Source organism: Apteryx rowi, unplaced genomic scaffold (assembly GCF_003343035.1).
Source record: "Apteryx rowi isolate R43461 unplaced genomic scaffold, aptRow1 scaffold_235, whole genome shotgun sequence".
NCBI classification, from domain to species: domain Eukaryota; kingdom Metazoa; phylum Chordata; class Aves; order Apterygiformes; family Apterygidae; genus Apteryx; species Apteryx rowi.
In genome coordinates this window covers 1,256,976-1,272,017 of record NW_020448697.1, presented here as the reverse complement: position 1 = coordinate 1,272,017, position 15,042 = coordinate 1,256,976, and the positions used below count along the sequence as shown (strand labels likewise).

The following is a 15,042-nucleotide window of genomic DNA, read 5'->3' as shown; positions in this document are numbered from 1 at the left end:
ATGCCAGCCCGAGCTGTGAAAGGGAATTTAACTGCGGTCAATTTTGGAAGCGTTTTATGGAATGTGAAGCACGTTAGTTTTGGTTTATCAAAGAATATTTGTGTCAATCTCTATTCTAAAGCTGCAGTGCATTAATAGCCTTCTATCACTTGAGTGGTGATGTAAAGATCTGTGTGGAGCTTCTAAAATTGCTATCCTTAGCAAAGTTTCAGGTTTCACCTGGGTAGCTTGGACGGAGGCTGAATGCCATTACAATTTGCTATGTTAGGGATTTACTGGTACTATTAGGTAACGCTGGAAAACACATTAGATACTGCATTGCGCGGAATGGCTCTCTGTGTTTCTCTGGGGTGAAAGAAGACTTTAATAATTAATATCATTAAAACAGACTAAATTATTGGGGGGGGGGGGAATGTGTTGTAACCACCAGTTCTGAGGTTCTGAACCGGCTGCTTATGGAGCTGCCTTTGTTACTTTATTTCAAAGTCAGAGAGCCGGTCCGGGTAAGTATTCCGTTTTCTCCCACATCATCTTTTTATGATGTGCTTTGTTCCCTGTTTGCTTTGATCAAAGAGTAAGATGTGAAATTGGATCTAGCTTTTTAAGCGAGTTCTATTTTTAATTTTCGGAACGTAGCGTGCTAGTAATACCAGCACTGAGGTGCTTTCTAATAGGTTGGAGAGCAGAAAAAAAGCAGTTTTGTATTGTCTTGTGTGTGTCAGAGCACTCCTAATGTGCTTGGATACCATAGTGACGAGTACTAAAAATACCCAGATAGATGAGCCAGCAACTGGAAATAAAATTATAAATACTAAATTCTTTCCATTATCAAAGGCAGTAATTGAAACATTCCCTACTCTCCCACCTCTGTCTCTGCAGTCACAACTGTGCACATCAGAAAACAAAACAGACATATAAACCCCCCAGCTTCTGGTTTTCATGAGGGGCAGAGAGAAGTGCTCACCAGACTCTCTTTAAAGAAAAATGTAATTGTTTGCTCTTGTTCGAGCTTGTTAGCTGTTTGTAACCAGGGACCCTCTATTTTGCTTTAATATTACGTATCATAGGAAGCAGTGCTCAGAAGGCTGGGTAACTTTACAGGTAGCAGCACTTCTATTAACTTTGCAATTCTTAAATCATATGATATGCTTGCTTAAGCATTAAAGTTCTACTCAGTAATGTTGGCGATTCAGTGGGTGCTCCAGGGGCAGTTGTTGGTATTGAACCAGCATCCCTTTTAGGTGCAAGATAACCCATGCTGTTCCGAGTTGAGATGCCAAACTGATTTTTAGAATAATGGTCAAACCCCAAAACCAAAAAAACAAAACAAAACAAAAAAAAACACAAAAAACCCCTTCCTCATTTAAGTGTTGGCTTCTCTTTGTTTTTAATGTTTTATTATTTTTATCTTGAATGACTACAGAAATAGTCTCAGGTATACAAGTTGGAGTTTGGTTACAGTTCTCTTCTTTCCTTAAGTGGATCAAGTCTTTTTATCTGAGACTGTATTATTTGTATCATTTGGTACTATGGGGTAATCAAGTGTTAAACAAGTGTTGTGTTTCATGACAGGGAAGATGGATTAGTTGGACCAAACGAGGCCTGATGTATTAGTTGGCAAAGCTACTTTTGGTCTTTCAGGATGAGAAACATTCTGTTAAAGTAAAACTTCCATCATAATTAATGATTTATATTTTGTTGCTCTTGTGATTTAGTTAGACGTGTCATTTTTGTTTAATTAGTGTACTAATTCATAGAATTTTCTAAAACGTATGGTGACATTAGGGCAGTAAACTCGTATCTTCTCTCTGGCATATGTGAGGTGGGGGAAGCAATTAAAATCTTTTGTGTGTGTGTGTGAATTACCAGTGAAAGCGATGGAGAAGCAACAAACTGCTTTTGATATTTTATAGAAGTGATTGTGAAGCTAAATATTTTGACTTGGAAAAGCCAGGATAACAGACTGTACTGTGCGTTATATAGCGCTCTCCTAATTCAATATCTGTTTCTTTTTTAGGTATGATTTACAGCTAAAATGAGATCCTTCAGCCAGTCCTTTCAAAGGACACAAATAGACTTAAATTATCAGAATATATTCTAAAAAAGTGACTTACAGATAGTAAGTAACTACTGTTATACAACTATAGTTACTCCACAGACAAACCACTAGCAGGTGCAAAACTGCTGGTAAGAGTTAAGATCTGCATATCTCCTATATCCTGGAAAAATGTAGCTTAATATTACTTAGATAATACCATATATGAGGCTTTTCTTTAGCCTCTAAAAATGTTTTTCATGACTGCTTTGACAGACATAACAGGAAGAATAGACCTGTGTTTTCAACTGACTCCTGTTTTTTTGTTTGTTTTTTGTTTCTTACAATACAGGAAGAATGCTGTGTTTAGCTCTAAATATAGCCTCTGAATTAAGGCTGTTAATTTTACAGCTGTATTATTTACATTCATTGGAACAATCAACTGTCCTAGTAAGAAAAGCAAAATTCAGTCTTTGGAGCCTATGGGGGAAAGGTGAGTGGTCAGGGAGGTGAGCTGTTAATCAGAATTACAGAAATGTGAATCCCTCTCCTTTGCTTTATGCTGCAGAAAAGTTATGTATTAGAAATTGGACAGTGTTCACTTGTTGTCTGTCTTAGTATCATGGCTTCGCAGACTTACCTGAAGAAAAAAATACTATATACTAGAGTTGAAGTGTTTATGATCACATATTTCATTATACATTTGCTCATCTTTTTTGCAAAGAGAATGCTAGATTGATGGAATGATAGCTTTCTAATTAGAGGCATTTAATGCTTTAGTACTCCAAAAAGCTGAAAAGCAGCTATGACTATTTATGCAGCTTTAACTATTTGTGTAAAAATTGCTGTTCAGCATTACAACAGTCTCTAGAGTCTGGTGATGGTGAAAGCCAGATATTTTAGAAGAAAAGGTGCAAGAAAACTCGATTATTCCACATCTGTTTATTGTGTTATGATCAGTTTTGTAAGGTGGATTTCAGTATTTTTTCTGTATCTTCTTTTTGCTACTGTTGCATTCGGAAACATTTATGTTAGTAATAGGAATGTCAAATTCTCTTGGCAATAATTAAGTTTTTGGCTGCTACAGGATAACCCTGAGAATTCCAGGTCTATCTTTTTTTCAGTTGATTCCTTCTTTTTTTGTTGCTTGAATTGGCAAAGTTTAAGATGCATATAATACACCAGGGTAGTCAGCATTGCCCAGTGTAGAGAGTAGTGGGTGGAAACAGGTAAGGCTTATTACTGAGTGATAGCAGGCAAGTTGTTTTGACACTTTGCCTCCTGTTCTTCATGTGGGAAATGAGAATAATGATGCTTAATTTTTAAAGTATACAAAGTGACCTCATTTTCAAGATACAGAGCTCTGCTGAAATCCAATATAAGGTTAATCCTCTGTGAGCTGGATTCCAGGTGGTGACCTGCAGGTGGACTGGTCTGTTGACTTGTTATTGAAGCCTTAAGGTTTTCAGCCTTCAAAGAATGGAAGGAGAGAATCTTGCAGGGTAAATGAATGGCAAAGTTACAAAGCTAAGAATTCAGAAGTTAGGAAATACAGAAATAGATTTATTTGTGCCACATTATATTTTTGCTCTTTTGAATATTTATTTTATGAATTTTTTTTATGTACATATCTTCCTTTTCCAAGAATTGGTAAGTAATTACTTACACCAAGACTGCTATGTCCTCGGCAGACCTATTCCAGTTAAATATAAGTTACTGTTAACACGTTATGCTGTTACCCTTTGGGGATCAGCATCGGAAGAGGAGAGACTTTCCCAGTGAGTTAAATTATTCTTGAGGCAGCAGCTGAATTTTTGGGATGTTTGGGTATGGTTTCTGGCCCATGGAAGGGGTTACCGTTTGATGCAGGAGTTCCCCAGCTGTATTAAGTAAACTGCTTGTGGTACCTTAACCACTTCCAAGTGGTACGTAGCAGTGGCAGAGCTGCAGCCCTCTAAGGGYGCTGTGCTTAGTGGCCTGGCGTGACCTTTGAAGCAGAAGGAAGGAGGGAAGAGTTGGACCGAGTCCTTCTGGCTGTGAAGGAGTGTGAAAGCTGGGGAGGGCAGTCTGTGGTGCTGCCTCTTGTGCTTCTGCCTGGCTGGGCACTGTGCCTGTGGCAGCCTCGCTGTGGTGGCTGCTTGCAGCACCTGCTTCTGCCTTGGAAAGGGTTTCTCTTTACACCTGGTTAAAAGCTCATACATATGCTCCCTTACAGAGCAAGAGCCTGCGGGGCTCCTGAAGGGTGAAGGGTCGCCTGTTATGAGTTTGGGCTTGGGATCCCAAAGGAAGGATGAGCAGAGATAAACTGAAAGGATGACTACAGTGTGTGAGGCTGATGCACAAGTAGGGGAAATGAGTTTAGGAAATGGCATTGGAGGATGAGGCTGGTAGAGAGGATGGAGATGCGTCTTTATCTCGTTTTCCACACTTACATAGCCTGGCATAAAGCTGGGAGCTGCTGCTCCTGTTAGAAAGAGCTTGTCTTGGTGCCTCATGAGCCAAGATAAGGGATCCATTGCCTAGTGGTGAGCTGAATAGGTACCAGACAACCTGAATATGATATTCTTAAACTAAAGACTCATGTAAGTAAGAGCAGGGATTAAACTTTCAGAAATGGAAAGTGATCTCAAAAACATAGCCAGGAACTCCAGTCTCCCTGAAAGTTGAAAGTGGGATTTTGCCTTCTGAAGCTACTTGACATTAAGTTGTAAATGCTGCTTCTGGCTGCGCTTTGGCTACTGCTATTAATAAAATGTAAGGGATTGGTGTGCCCCTGAGTCAGGAAGAGAGGTTGCAGCTGCGTGGAACGACCGCACTCCATGGGAGCATTGAGGCTCTGGCTGGCCCCTGCGTTACCATGAGTCTCTCCCTTATCGCTCGCTTTCCTCCTTTTCCTCTTGTGCCCTGGGAGAGGTGGCTCTGGTGCTGAAAGGCGTCAGTTTAGCTAATCTGGGAATACTGGTGTTGGAGATGGTACCTAGAGGAAGTTAGTGAGTCAGGAAAATACCAGTAAGCTTCCTTTGGAGATGGGGAAAGTGCGACTTCCGTCTTTTTTGGTATAGGAAAGCAGAGGAGTAGGTATGTTCGCACTCCTGGATGTCTTTTTAGAGAACAAAGATATCTAGGATTTCCCCCTCTGGAGGGCAGGGAGTGGATTTCTGTTCTGATGGGCCAAGTTGCTCTCACCCCTCCCTCCCCCCATTTTTTTCCTTGTCCCCTTTTTTTGGAGAGCTTTTCGGCTGGGGAGGAAGAAGTAATGCCAGCCGAGTTGAGTGTCTGGTGGCTGTTGAAGTGGATGGCRTTTGTGGCATGGGTATCTTGCAGATTTGAAAAGTAAAGAGGACAGATATATTGTGACATCCAAAGCATTTTTTTTTTCCTTTAGCCATTGCTTTTAATGAGGGTTCCTAGGGGGATATTTGATTTCTGCATGTCCTCACTCTGAAGTGCTTGTTGTTGAGGAAAATGGAATTGGAAGCTGTAGACAACCTTCATAAGAAGGCAAGTGCAAGTTAAGATTTAGACCTTAAGTTAAAAATAAAAAAAAGAAGAAAAAATCCCCTATGACAGTATAAGTTTTCCCTTGGTGTTTTATTTTTGCAAATGAAATTACTTGATTACATGACTTCTGTTCTAAAGTATTGCTTTATCCTCTTATCTGGGGGGGGGRAAATAGAACTTGTTAATCTAAAAATCATTCTACTTAGTTATATAACTGTTGCTTAAAAATAACTTCAGATTACTGAAGAAGAAAGATTAGATGTTACAGGGTAGAGAGTTTGTCTTTTGTTCAGCTTCTGCTCTTTAACACAGAGCATCTACATTTTATACATAATCTTTTTTACTCTTTTGTGGTAGCCAGTTGCGTGTTACCCGCACGTACTTCTACAGCAGCGTATGAACATCCTGTAACAGTTCTCTACCAGAGACTGAATATATACTGCAGCAGTAACCGTGCCAAAGCTGAATGCTGAAGAGGCAGTAGGCGCGGAGCTACAGAGAGCAGTGAGGGTGGGATACCTATTCATGTGTGGTGGCAGTTACTGCTGTGAAAGTTTAACTTGAAAAAGGATTATTCAGAAAGTTCACAGCATTCCTTATTATCATGTGTTTATAGAAATCACAATTATATTTGACTGTGGGTGTATGATATTTATGAGGATGAGGTGAAACACGTGAATTAAAAGGTTCGTAGTGTTCTGGTGAGACCATGTCATTCTTTTAAGGCCTAAAACATGCTCAGTTTTCTCATCTTATCTAGAGAGATTGTATATAGCTTAGGTTAGCCTTTGTCTTCCTGTGTGAATTGGGCAGGTATATCTGATTAAGTAACCCTATTTTCATTTTGGATGGCCATAACTAACTTGCATCCATGGTGGTTTTGTAACTTGTTTCCAGTGACTAATAGGGAGGCGCGCACTTCGTTTTGGGCTTACCTGCTATTTTCTTTAGACTCTGTAATAGATACAGTGTGCAAAATCCCTTCAGTAACAGTAAAACAGAAGAGCATTGTATTTGTCTGCTTTCATCACGCGCTCTGAATGAATCTATGTGTTCACATTTCTCCAAGTGTGACAGCTACTCAACTAATTGAGTTTAATGGGGAAAACGAAATAGCATCTCAAAGCAGTTGACTCTAATGCAATTCTCTCTTTGCTGAATAATCTTCTCCTGACCTAACATGTTGCAGCTGCTGCTTTCTGAGCTGTGTGGTCCTCAGTTAAAGCTATCCTTGTTGCACAGGACTGAAACTTGTCTTCCTTTGGGAGTGGCAGTGTTCCACCTCCCTCCAGTGCTTCTCCCTGTTCCCCTATTGAATAGCCGTCTCTGTATGGGATCATGTGAGCCAGTTGATTTGACCCAGAGCTGGCCCAGGAGTAGGAAGTTATTAAATTTGTTAGAAGATGCCTCTCTTGTGGGGCTGTGGGCTTCTCAGCTGAGTATTATCAGCCTAATATTGCTAGGCAAATTGTCACTTGCCAGTAATCTTAGTAAGCGGTACTACTTCCTATCAAGACTTAAAACATTCATTACTTTAAGTTCCCTTTACCCAGCATGGCTGTACTTGGTGCGTATGTGGTATGCTAAGGGGCTTGAGGATTTTCTCTTTATTCTTTTCTCCTAGCATGTATATGCCTAGTGCCTGTTAAAACCTCAGTTTTGCCACAATAAATCCCAGGAGGTCTGTTGTACCATTCATATGTGTGTGCGCCGTCTTTTTGTTTGTTTGGGGGGGGGGGGGAGGAGGTGTTTTCCCCTTTGAAATGTTCTTTCTGTTGCATCTGCTTGGTACTCTCTCTGCAATCTCTGCTGCAAAGCACAAAACATTGTTAGAATTTTTTGTGAAGGTTTGTTTGGTGAAAGACGCTGTGAAGTTTTATTGAGACTTAATTCTAACTTTGCTAAACAGCTAGTTTAAAGGAACAAATTTATAAGGAGAATGTGAAACGCTTTACCTGGTATCTTCTTGCACAAAACAATCTGCTGTATATTTCAAGGGGAGTGTATATCAATTTTTAATGAGGAGTGGTTTGCATGGGAGGTTGTTTTACCAAGTGTCCTTGAAATTCAGTTGAGATCAAGTTGAACTTTACTGCAATGGAGCATGGGAGGAAGTTAACACTTTCTACTGTGCATGTCTCTTAGTGGTTTTTAAACTGCAAATGTATGATCTTTAGAAAAGCAAATGTAAAGTGTCCACAGTGTGCTTCATTTTGGCACTGATTCTGGTTTGATCCACCCATATGCAATTCTGTGGGAAGATACTCGCATTGCCTCTCTTGTCATCCAGCTTCAATGACTGAATTAGGAATTTTGGTTCTTGAAATAGCCACTGGAAACGCAACAACTTTTTGATGGTGCTAAATTGAGATTGTATGAATATGCTATCCCTCTGTGTGGTCCACTGTATCCCTTAATTGCTTGTCCTTGTTGCTGGAATCTGTTTCGAAGTGTTTGCCGAGACTGCCATCTCACTGTAAGCATGGTGCAAACCTGAAGCTGTATACAGGGATGATTTTTCAAGTATCGTGACAGCACTTATTAAATAAATCTAGGCTGGTGAGGGTCTGCTTTGTCCTGATGAGAGTTGGCCAAAGAACAGACTTTTGAAAGAGCATTTCAATACCCTACTACAACTGAGTGTAGTGCTCTTACAGTAGGAAGTGAAGCGGCTTTTATAGAGCATGTTCCCTGTCAACACTGTGTTCTGTGGAAAGATGGGTAAAGCTGACTGAAGCAAGGCAACCTCTGTGGATAAGCTAAACCAGGACTTGCAGAGTATGAAAATATAAGGAAATATGACTAAATAATTTTCTTTTGCTCAGTGACAAGGTGTAATTAATCAGTTACTGCCTTTAGCTTCACTAAAACTTTGCACCATCCTTAAAGGGGGAGTGGGAGACAAGTATTTGAAGGTTTGCTTACACTCACTTCTTAAGCTAAGTAGGATTGCTGCTGCCTTCTCTGTTTGCCAAAGAGATGATGACCTGGCCAGAAAAGCTGTGAAAATGAGTGAGATGTGGCAAATGGCAAAAAGGAGAGTCGCTAATTGTAGAGGAGGAGGAAGACAGTGACGATGGTACCAAACAACCAGTCCCTGGCAAATTAGATGGAATGTGTTAGGCAGGCTTCCGTTAAAATGTTTTCCATACATGATATTCCTTCTGTTTGTGAGGATGTTGGGGAAGTTGTTTGACATTTGCTGGAACTTGGTGTTTCCTCAGTATTTCCTTCCTAGGTTAAGCGCGTAGGCTGCCCTTACACCTCTGTGTACAGCCTTCATTTTGGCCAGCACTGTTTTCTACTCTGATAATTGAAAATACTTTAAACTCCTCTTGTAGGTGGGTGTGTTTTGCAGGTTGTTGGAGGCCTCTGAGGCTGGCCTGCCATTTGTTTTCTTTCCTCATCCTCCCTACAATAACATAATTGCTCAGGGGTAGTGGCTTTACCAGTATTTCATCATGCATCTTTTCTGTGAGGATGCTCTTTGTAGGTGGGCCAGGACTTTGAAGGGAAATAATAAAAGCAGCAAAACTGCATGAGTTCTTAAAAATCCTGTCTCCTCTGCAACTTGTTCAGTTTTCCTTTGCAATAGTTCTGGCTTCTAGTGTTTGTACTGTTTGTGAATTAGGGAGATTTCTGAATGACTCTCGTTCTTGAAAATAAGTTTTTGTCACAGCCTGGCTTTTTTGGTATGCAACACAGTGGATTACAGAAGATATTGCAGGAATCAGCTTCAAATAATGTAGAAGGTTTGACTCTTATTTTGCCATCTGCTCCTTACGTAAAGGAGTTCTGATCAACGCTCCACCAGTGCAGTAACTGGTGGTGCTGGAAGCCGCAGAACTTTCTGCTTTCCCCTCCCCCTCCCCAGTGTTAACTGAACTTGCTTCTGAGCACTACGTGACTGTTTTTGCAGTGAAGGCATAAGTGTGACCCAGGCAAATCAGTTTACTGACAGTAAGCGCAATTAGCATGTCACGCTGTCATGCTATGAAGGTTCAATAGCAATGACTGCGACAGTAATAAAAAGATATAAATAAATTTTATTATAAATAATAAAAAGATGTTTATTTCCTCACACAAGTTCTTGGATTAGTAACATCCATTAAAATAATGCGATTACTAATTTAGGAAGGATAACACAAAACCATCAGTTACTAATTTAGAAAGGATAACCTGAAACCGTCGATTACTGCGTTATTAATTGGAAGGACTGCTTATCCCTACTTGAAAGCTTTCTTGTTCACTCTCCTAGTGAGAGGACTCTCAACCTCGAGGAGTTACCTTAACCCAGCGTCCCAGGAAAAGGGGAGGTGGGGGGGAATACTCACGGTCCAGCCGGAGAGGATTGTCAGGTCACGTTCCCGTCCCTGCTCAAACTCTCCTAGCTCCCAAGTCTCTTTTTATACGGCTGGGGCTCTGGGCAAACACTGCTTTTGCTGACTTTTWGCRAGTTTCACAACCACAGGACTGTTTGTTTGTCTGCTGGGAGGACCCTGCTAGCAAGGCAAGACCACAGCACCTCCGTATTGCTTCTCCCYTCCCCGGGGGTCCGTGCAGATTCCAGGTGGCAGACTTCACTTCTCCAGTCTTGTTAATGCTGCCATTCCGCAGCCTTGTGCATATCAGTCCTTGCGCATATCGGTTGGTAGACGACTTTAGTCCTGTTAAATCCTCTGTTCAACAGCTTTGCGCAGTCAGCTCTTRTGCTATCAGTTCTTYYGCATATCAATTGACAAACTTCAGTCCTGTTAACTCTTCACTCACCCATCATAGTATTTTTAATGATTATTTTGCCTGTAGCAAGATTGCTTTCTTCTTTTCCTCTTATGTTTTAGTTTCTTGGTGTTCAAGCACAGCACTTTATAAACAAATAATGTTTAGAAATTATAGGTGTAATTCAGGCTCACTCTCTCATACATAATTTGTTACGTGTAGAAGAAAACTCTTAGACATTTGTAGTGCTTCCGTTTCTGATTCAGCCTTCTATGATGTGTGCTTATATTTATTTATTCTTTGGAAGAGATTTATTTGCAGAGATTTCCTCCATTCATTAACCTCTTATATTTTGACCTGGTAAATTTGAAGTAATATGAAAAGAATTTGTCAAGAGTGGTGAAGATTTGTAGATAGTGAAAAAGTATTCCTGTGACTGGCCACTGCATCCTGAAAAGGCATGCTTTTGCTTCCAGAGGGTAAGTCGGTCTCTTCAGTGCTTTTTGTTAGGGCTGGCTATCTGCTTCTCCAGTCTGAGATCCCCCGGTTGCCTCATTTGACTCCTCTGCATTAAGGCTAGTCCAGTTTGTAAGCAGATGAGTAGGAGGACCACAGAAGCGTTGTAGCTCTGACCCTAGCCATGGCACAGCCCGTGCTCTTCATTTTTGACTCCCAGGAGAGCTTGGACACTTCTGTTGTTGGAAGTAGCTCTTTTGGAGACTTCTAAGAGGCAGCCACGTGCCTCTTGGCATGCTGGTAGAGTGGTGGGTGGTGGTAGAGGGGCATGGTGGTAGGGTGATGGCTCCCGGTTTCTTCAATAAGTACATCGGACACTAAGCTGACATGTGGCTTACTGCTGGGGTTCGGGCAGCTAAGAGTTACAGAACAGTTCAGAGAGTCATTTGGAAGAGCAGACATCCTGTAATGAACATAAGTTCTCCTGTACACCAAAGCTTAGTCACACTTAAGACTTTTAGTTTGTATTATAAAGGGATGACTTCCCCCTTTGTTTTCAGTTCAGTTAATAAGAATAAATTTGACTTACTTTCCTGGAGTGGGGTAATTTATGTTGATGTTGGGGACAGTGCAGGAAGAGAAGGTCAGCTGTGTTTAATACTGTCTTTTTTCTCCATGGTCAGGGCTTTCTAATTATAAGCTGGATAAAATGTCAGGCTTCAAAGTCCTTCACGCAAGGAAGGTTCTCTGTTTTCAGTGGCATTAGTACACATGCCTCCCATAAACATGCATGTCGTATGCATTTTGGGTTTTATTTGAAGGGAACAGCTGGGAAACTGTATTAGCTGATTGCTCTGCTATTGTTTGATAATAAAAACACGGAGTGAGAAGGAAACTGTTACATCCAGAAGTACATGGGTACTTGTAGAGCAGGGTTCTTAAACTACGAGTTTCACTTCTCCCCTAAAGCAGTAATTCAGGGTGACTGTGAACCTTCTCTGTCTCTCTGCATTGTAACTCACCATTGGACAACAGGTAAGGATTTTTAGTAGTTGGATGAGTATATTGGGTATCTGGCCTGAAAAATAGCTTCAGAGATTTCCTTTTAGTTAGGATAAATTTAGTTGGCCCCAGTGATTAAAATAAATAAATATATATATAAAAATGAGTAGGAGGAGTTGAGTAACCCTATGTTGAAGGATTTCTTTCTTCTCCCCTTTCTTCAGAACAAAGCTTCTGCTATGTTATGTCCCATTTAAATGAGATTTCTGCAATTAGAATTTCAGTAAGGCAAAAATTGATCCTGTCTTAACTTCTGTGCCAGATGTGTAGTAATGAAATAGTTCAGAAGTATAACACAAGATTGTAATAAAGCCATATGAAAAGCTCTTCATATTTGTTTCCATCCACTGGCATTGTGTGGTAAAAATCTTGTAACATGTTTTTAAAATAACTTTTCCAATTCTTTTATTTATGTGGTTTGGGAAGTATTGGATCAGCCATTAAAATGGAATGCCTATTAAGTAAGTATTCTAGGGACCATTTTTAGGGGGGATAAAGAAAAAAGAATATTAGGGTAATTGAAAAGTGAGATTTCATGCACTTTGAGGCATAATCTTGATGCCGTTTGAAGGAAAATTTGTAGCAACTTAGTTTTCATTAACAAGAACAGTCTTAAGCATTGCAAGACTTTGGAGACACGGAGGCCATGTTTAAGAATGGGTGTAATCTTTTTCCAAATAAAAACTAGCTCAATGAAGTGAAACCTGTTTGAGTAATGCTGAGATGAGAGTACTTCTAATCCTGAAATAGTCATTTGTTTACCCTTGACTATTTGGAAGGGAAAAAAATTGCTTTTTGGTAAAATCCTCTTTGGCAGGATTTGGCTGGATGCAACTTATTCCCATGGCTAGAGAAGTAATGCATTTTAAGAACTTCACAATGTTTTCTGGGTTCATTCTTATTTTCAGTGAAATTTCTGCGTTTGAAGCTTTGTGTTGTGAGGAGATGCTTGAGAAGGCAGACTGGCTCTTCCCGGCTGAGCCTGCCATCCAGGCAGACTGAAGCAATATGCTTTAAGGAGATGCGTGAACTTTCTCATATGTTTCAGTGAGCATTAATGGGAAGTCTAATTATGGCTAGTTAAAGCCAAAATTACAAGATGTTTCACTTTAAAACAAATTATCAGATAATTTGAAGTTGGATGTACATGGCATATTCCAAGTTTACTTCATATGAACAGTTAAGAATTGGAAGCGAGTGAAGAAGTTTAGGTCTAACTCAGAACTTAAATTTGAATAGAAGAAGGAGAAATAAAAGAAAGTCCACCACATAGGAATAGGTGTAGCTATGCGTACTCTAATGGAAATAAGTGAGGGAGTTCATATACTTCTAATTATTGTTGGCTTTTTTTTTAATTCCAGTCTAAGATAGTGTGCAGGTGACCTTAAGTCAGTATTTCAGACTAAAAATGTTATACTGCTATTTTAATTTTCTTGGCACAGAAGTGTGTACTTTTGCACATGCACACACACATGATTTCTTCTCTTGCCCTTCCTTGCAGATGTGACACTTATACTCATAGAAATCTGTATAGCCTGTAACATAGGTCTCTACAGTTGAAGAGGTTCTTTTTGGATCCTAATATATGCTTTTGCCTTTGGCTATAAAAATGCCTGTGGATATTTCCTTCAGCTCTTTGTGCTGTGCCAAATTCAGCTTCTGGGTAAGATATAGTATAGAAATTAGTTCAGCTGTCACTAAGGCAGCTGCTCTTGACTAAATGGTACCTGTACAAGAGGAGGTGCGTTTATTTGTACTATGCGTTTTTCCTCCATTTTTCTGAGCAGGAGTCTCTCTCCTAGCTTCTGTTGAATGCTCCCAGAAAGTAGGACTCTAGCCCTGCGCTCTTCATCTCCCAACATGTATCTTTGAGACTCCAGCCCTCTCATCTTGAGCTGGAAGCTGGCAGCCCCTGCTGCACACGCTAGCAGGGTATACCTGATCTGTGGTGGCTGCCTGTGTGCAAGCGTCTGCTGATCTGTGAGACAAGACAGGAAGGCAGAGTTTGGGGCTGCTGCTACTGTACCTGGCACGGGCAGATTGGTTGCATGTGGTGGGCATATTGAGATTTCGAGAGCTTATTATGTTGCATCCCCCTGCCTTCACTGCTGTCGTAGCTGTGTGCACGCAGATGTGTTTGGTCGGAAGACAGGGATTCCTTCCAGTCAAAATGGATTGTGTAGCCTTCTTTGTCGTCTTTAATATGTCCCACATCTGGAGCAGTGCCAAGGCAGAGAAGGCTTCTGAGAAAAATGTTTCTCTCTGCAAGGTTGAATTTTTAAAGGAAGAATGCAGGGAGGAGGAAGGATTGCTTTCCTTTTACATGAAAAGCATGGTGCTTCACATTCATTGGCAGTTATGATTCGTTAGGTAACAACCTGGCAGTATTCTTTACTCCGTTTCCCTTTTCCTGATGTGATCAAGCTATGTATATCTTCTGACGATCATCACCACCATATGAATAACTTTTAAACTGTCGGTCCATTTCAGCCAGATATGACAGATTGATAGAAGTCTTAAAGATAGCTCTGTTCCTCCAGCTACAGTGAAAGTGGGCAGCAGAGGCAAGACACAACGTGGGGTGAGCTTACACTTCGAGACAGGAGAGTACCTGGTGAGGCAGTGACCCGTGAGGAGGCAGAAAGGCTTCAGGAAGAAATTCAGTCTTCTTAGGGTCCTTGAATGATCGGCTGGAAGACAAGTGTGTAGTAAACAGGTATCAGTCAGTGTTCAGGGAACTGTTTATTATCCTATATATGCTTATAATGCTTCTTCTGTAATATGAGGAGTGTGGCTGCAGAGCTGTGTTATTTTGTGTTGTGCTGCAAGTGCAAGGAGTGGTGAAGTCTGGTCCTGACTAGGGAGTAGGAGCATGCAAGTTGGGGATCGGGGCATCTTTATTTTGATGAGTGACAGAAGAAGTACTGCCCTTTCTAAAAGCTGCCACACCATTGGAAGCTCTTTTCTTGCTCCCATCTGTGGCATAGTATATTGGATCAAAAATATTCTTGAAAGAGATGCCTGACTGAAACCCTGTTCCAGCCTTCACCAAATCCCATCGATGTACTGTAGCCATCAAACTTGATACACTAGTTGTAGTTCTAGAGCAACTGGTTATCTTTTAATTGTCCTACTATGAACTCTTAATACTGGCTGAGAAACTCCAAAGAAATAAATTTCTGTAGGTTAGGATGAATGCAATAAGAGTGTACCTTTCTTATCCTTACACTTCTATTGCATTTATCTGCTTTTAAACCTAAAGAGCAATA

At 40.6% G+C, this 15,042-nt stretch overlaps 1 protein-coding gene across 1 annotated transcript in view; it reads left to right on the top strand.

Annotated features, from left to right (window-relative positions):
• Nucleotides 1–15,042, top strand: part of CEP85L (centrosomal protein 85 like) — a 123,117-nt gene that overhangs the window by 31,172 nt on the left and 76,903 nt on the right. The gene's annotated exons all lie outside the window — the stretch shown is intronic.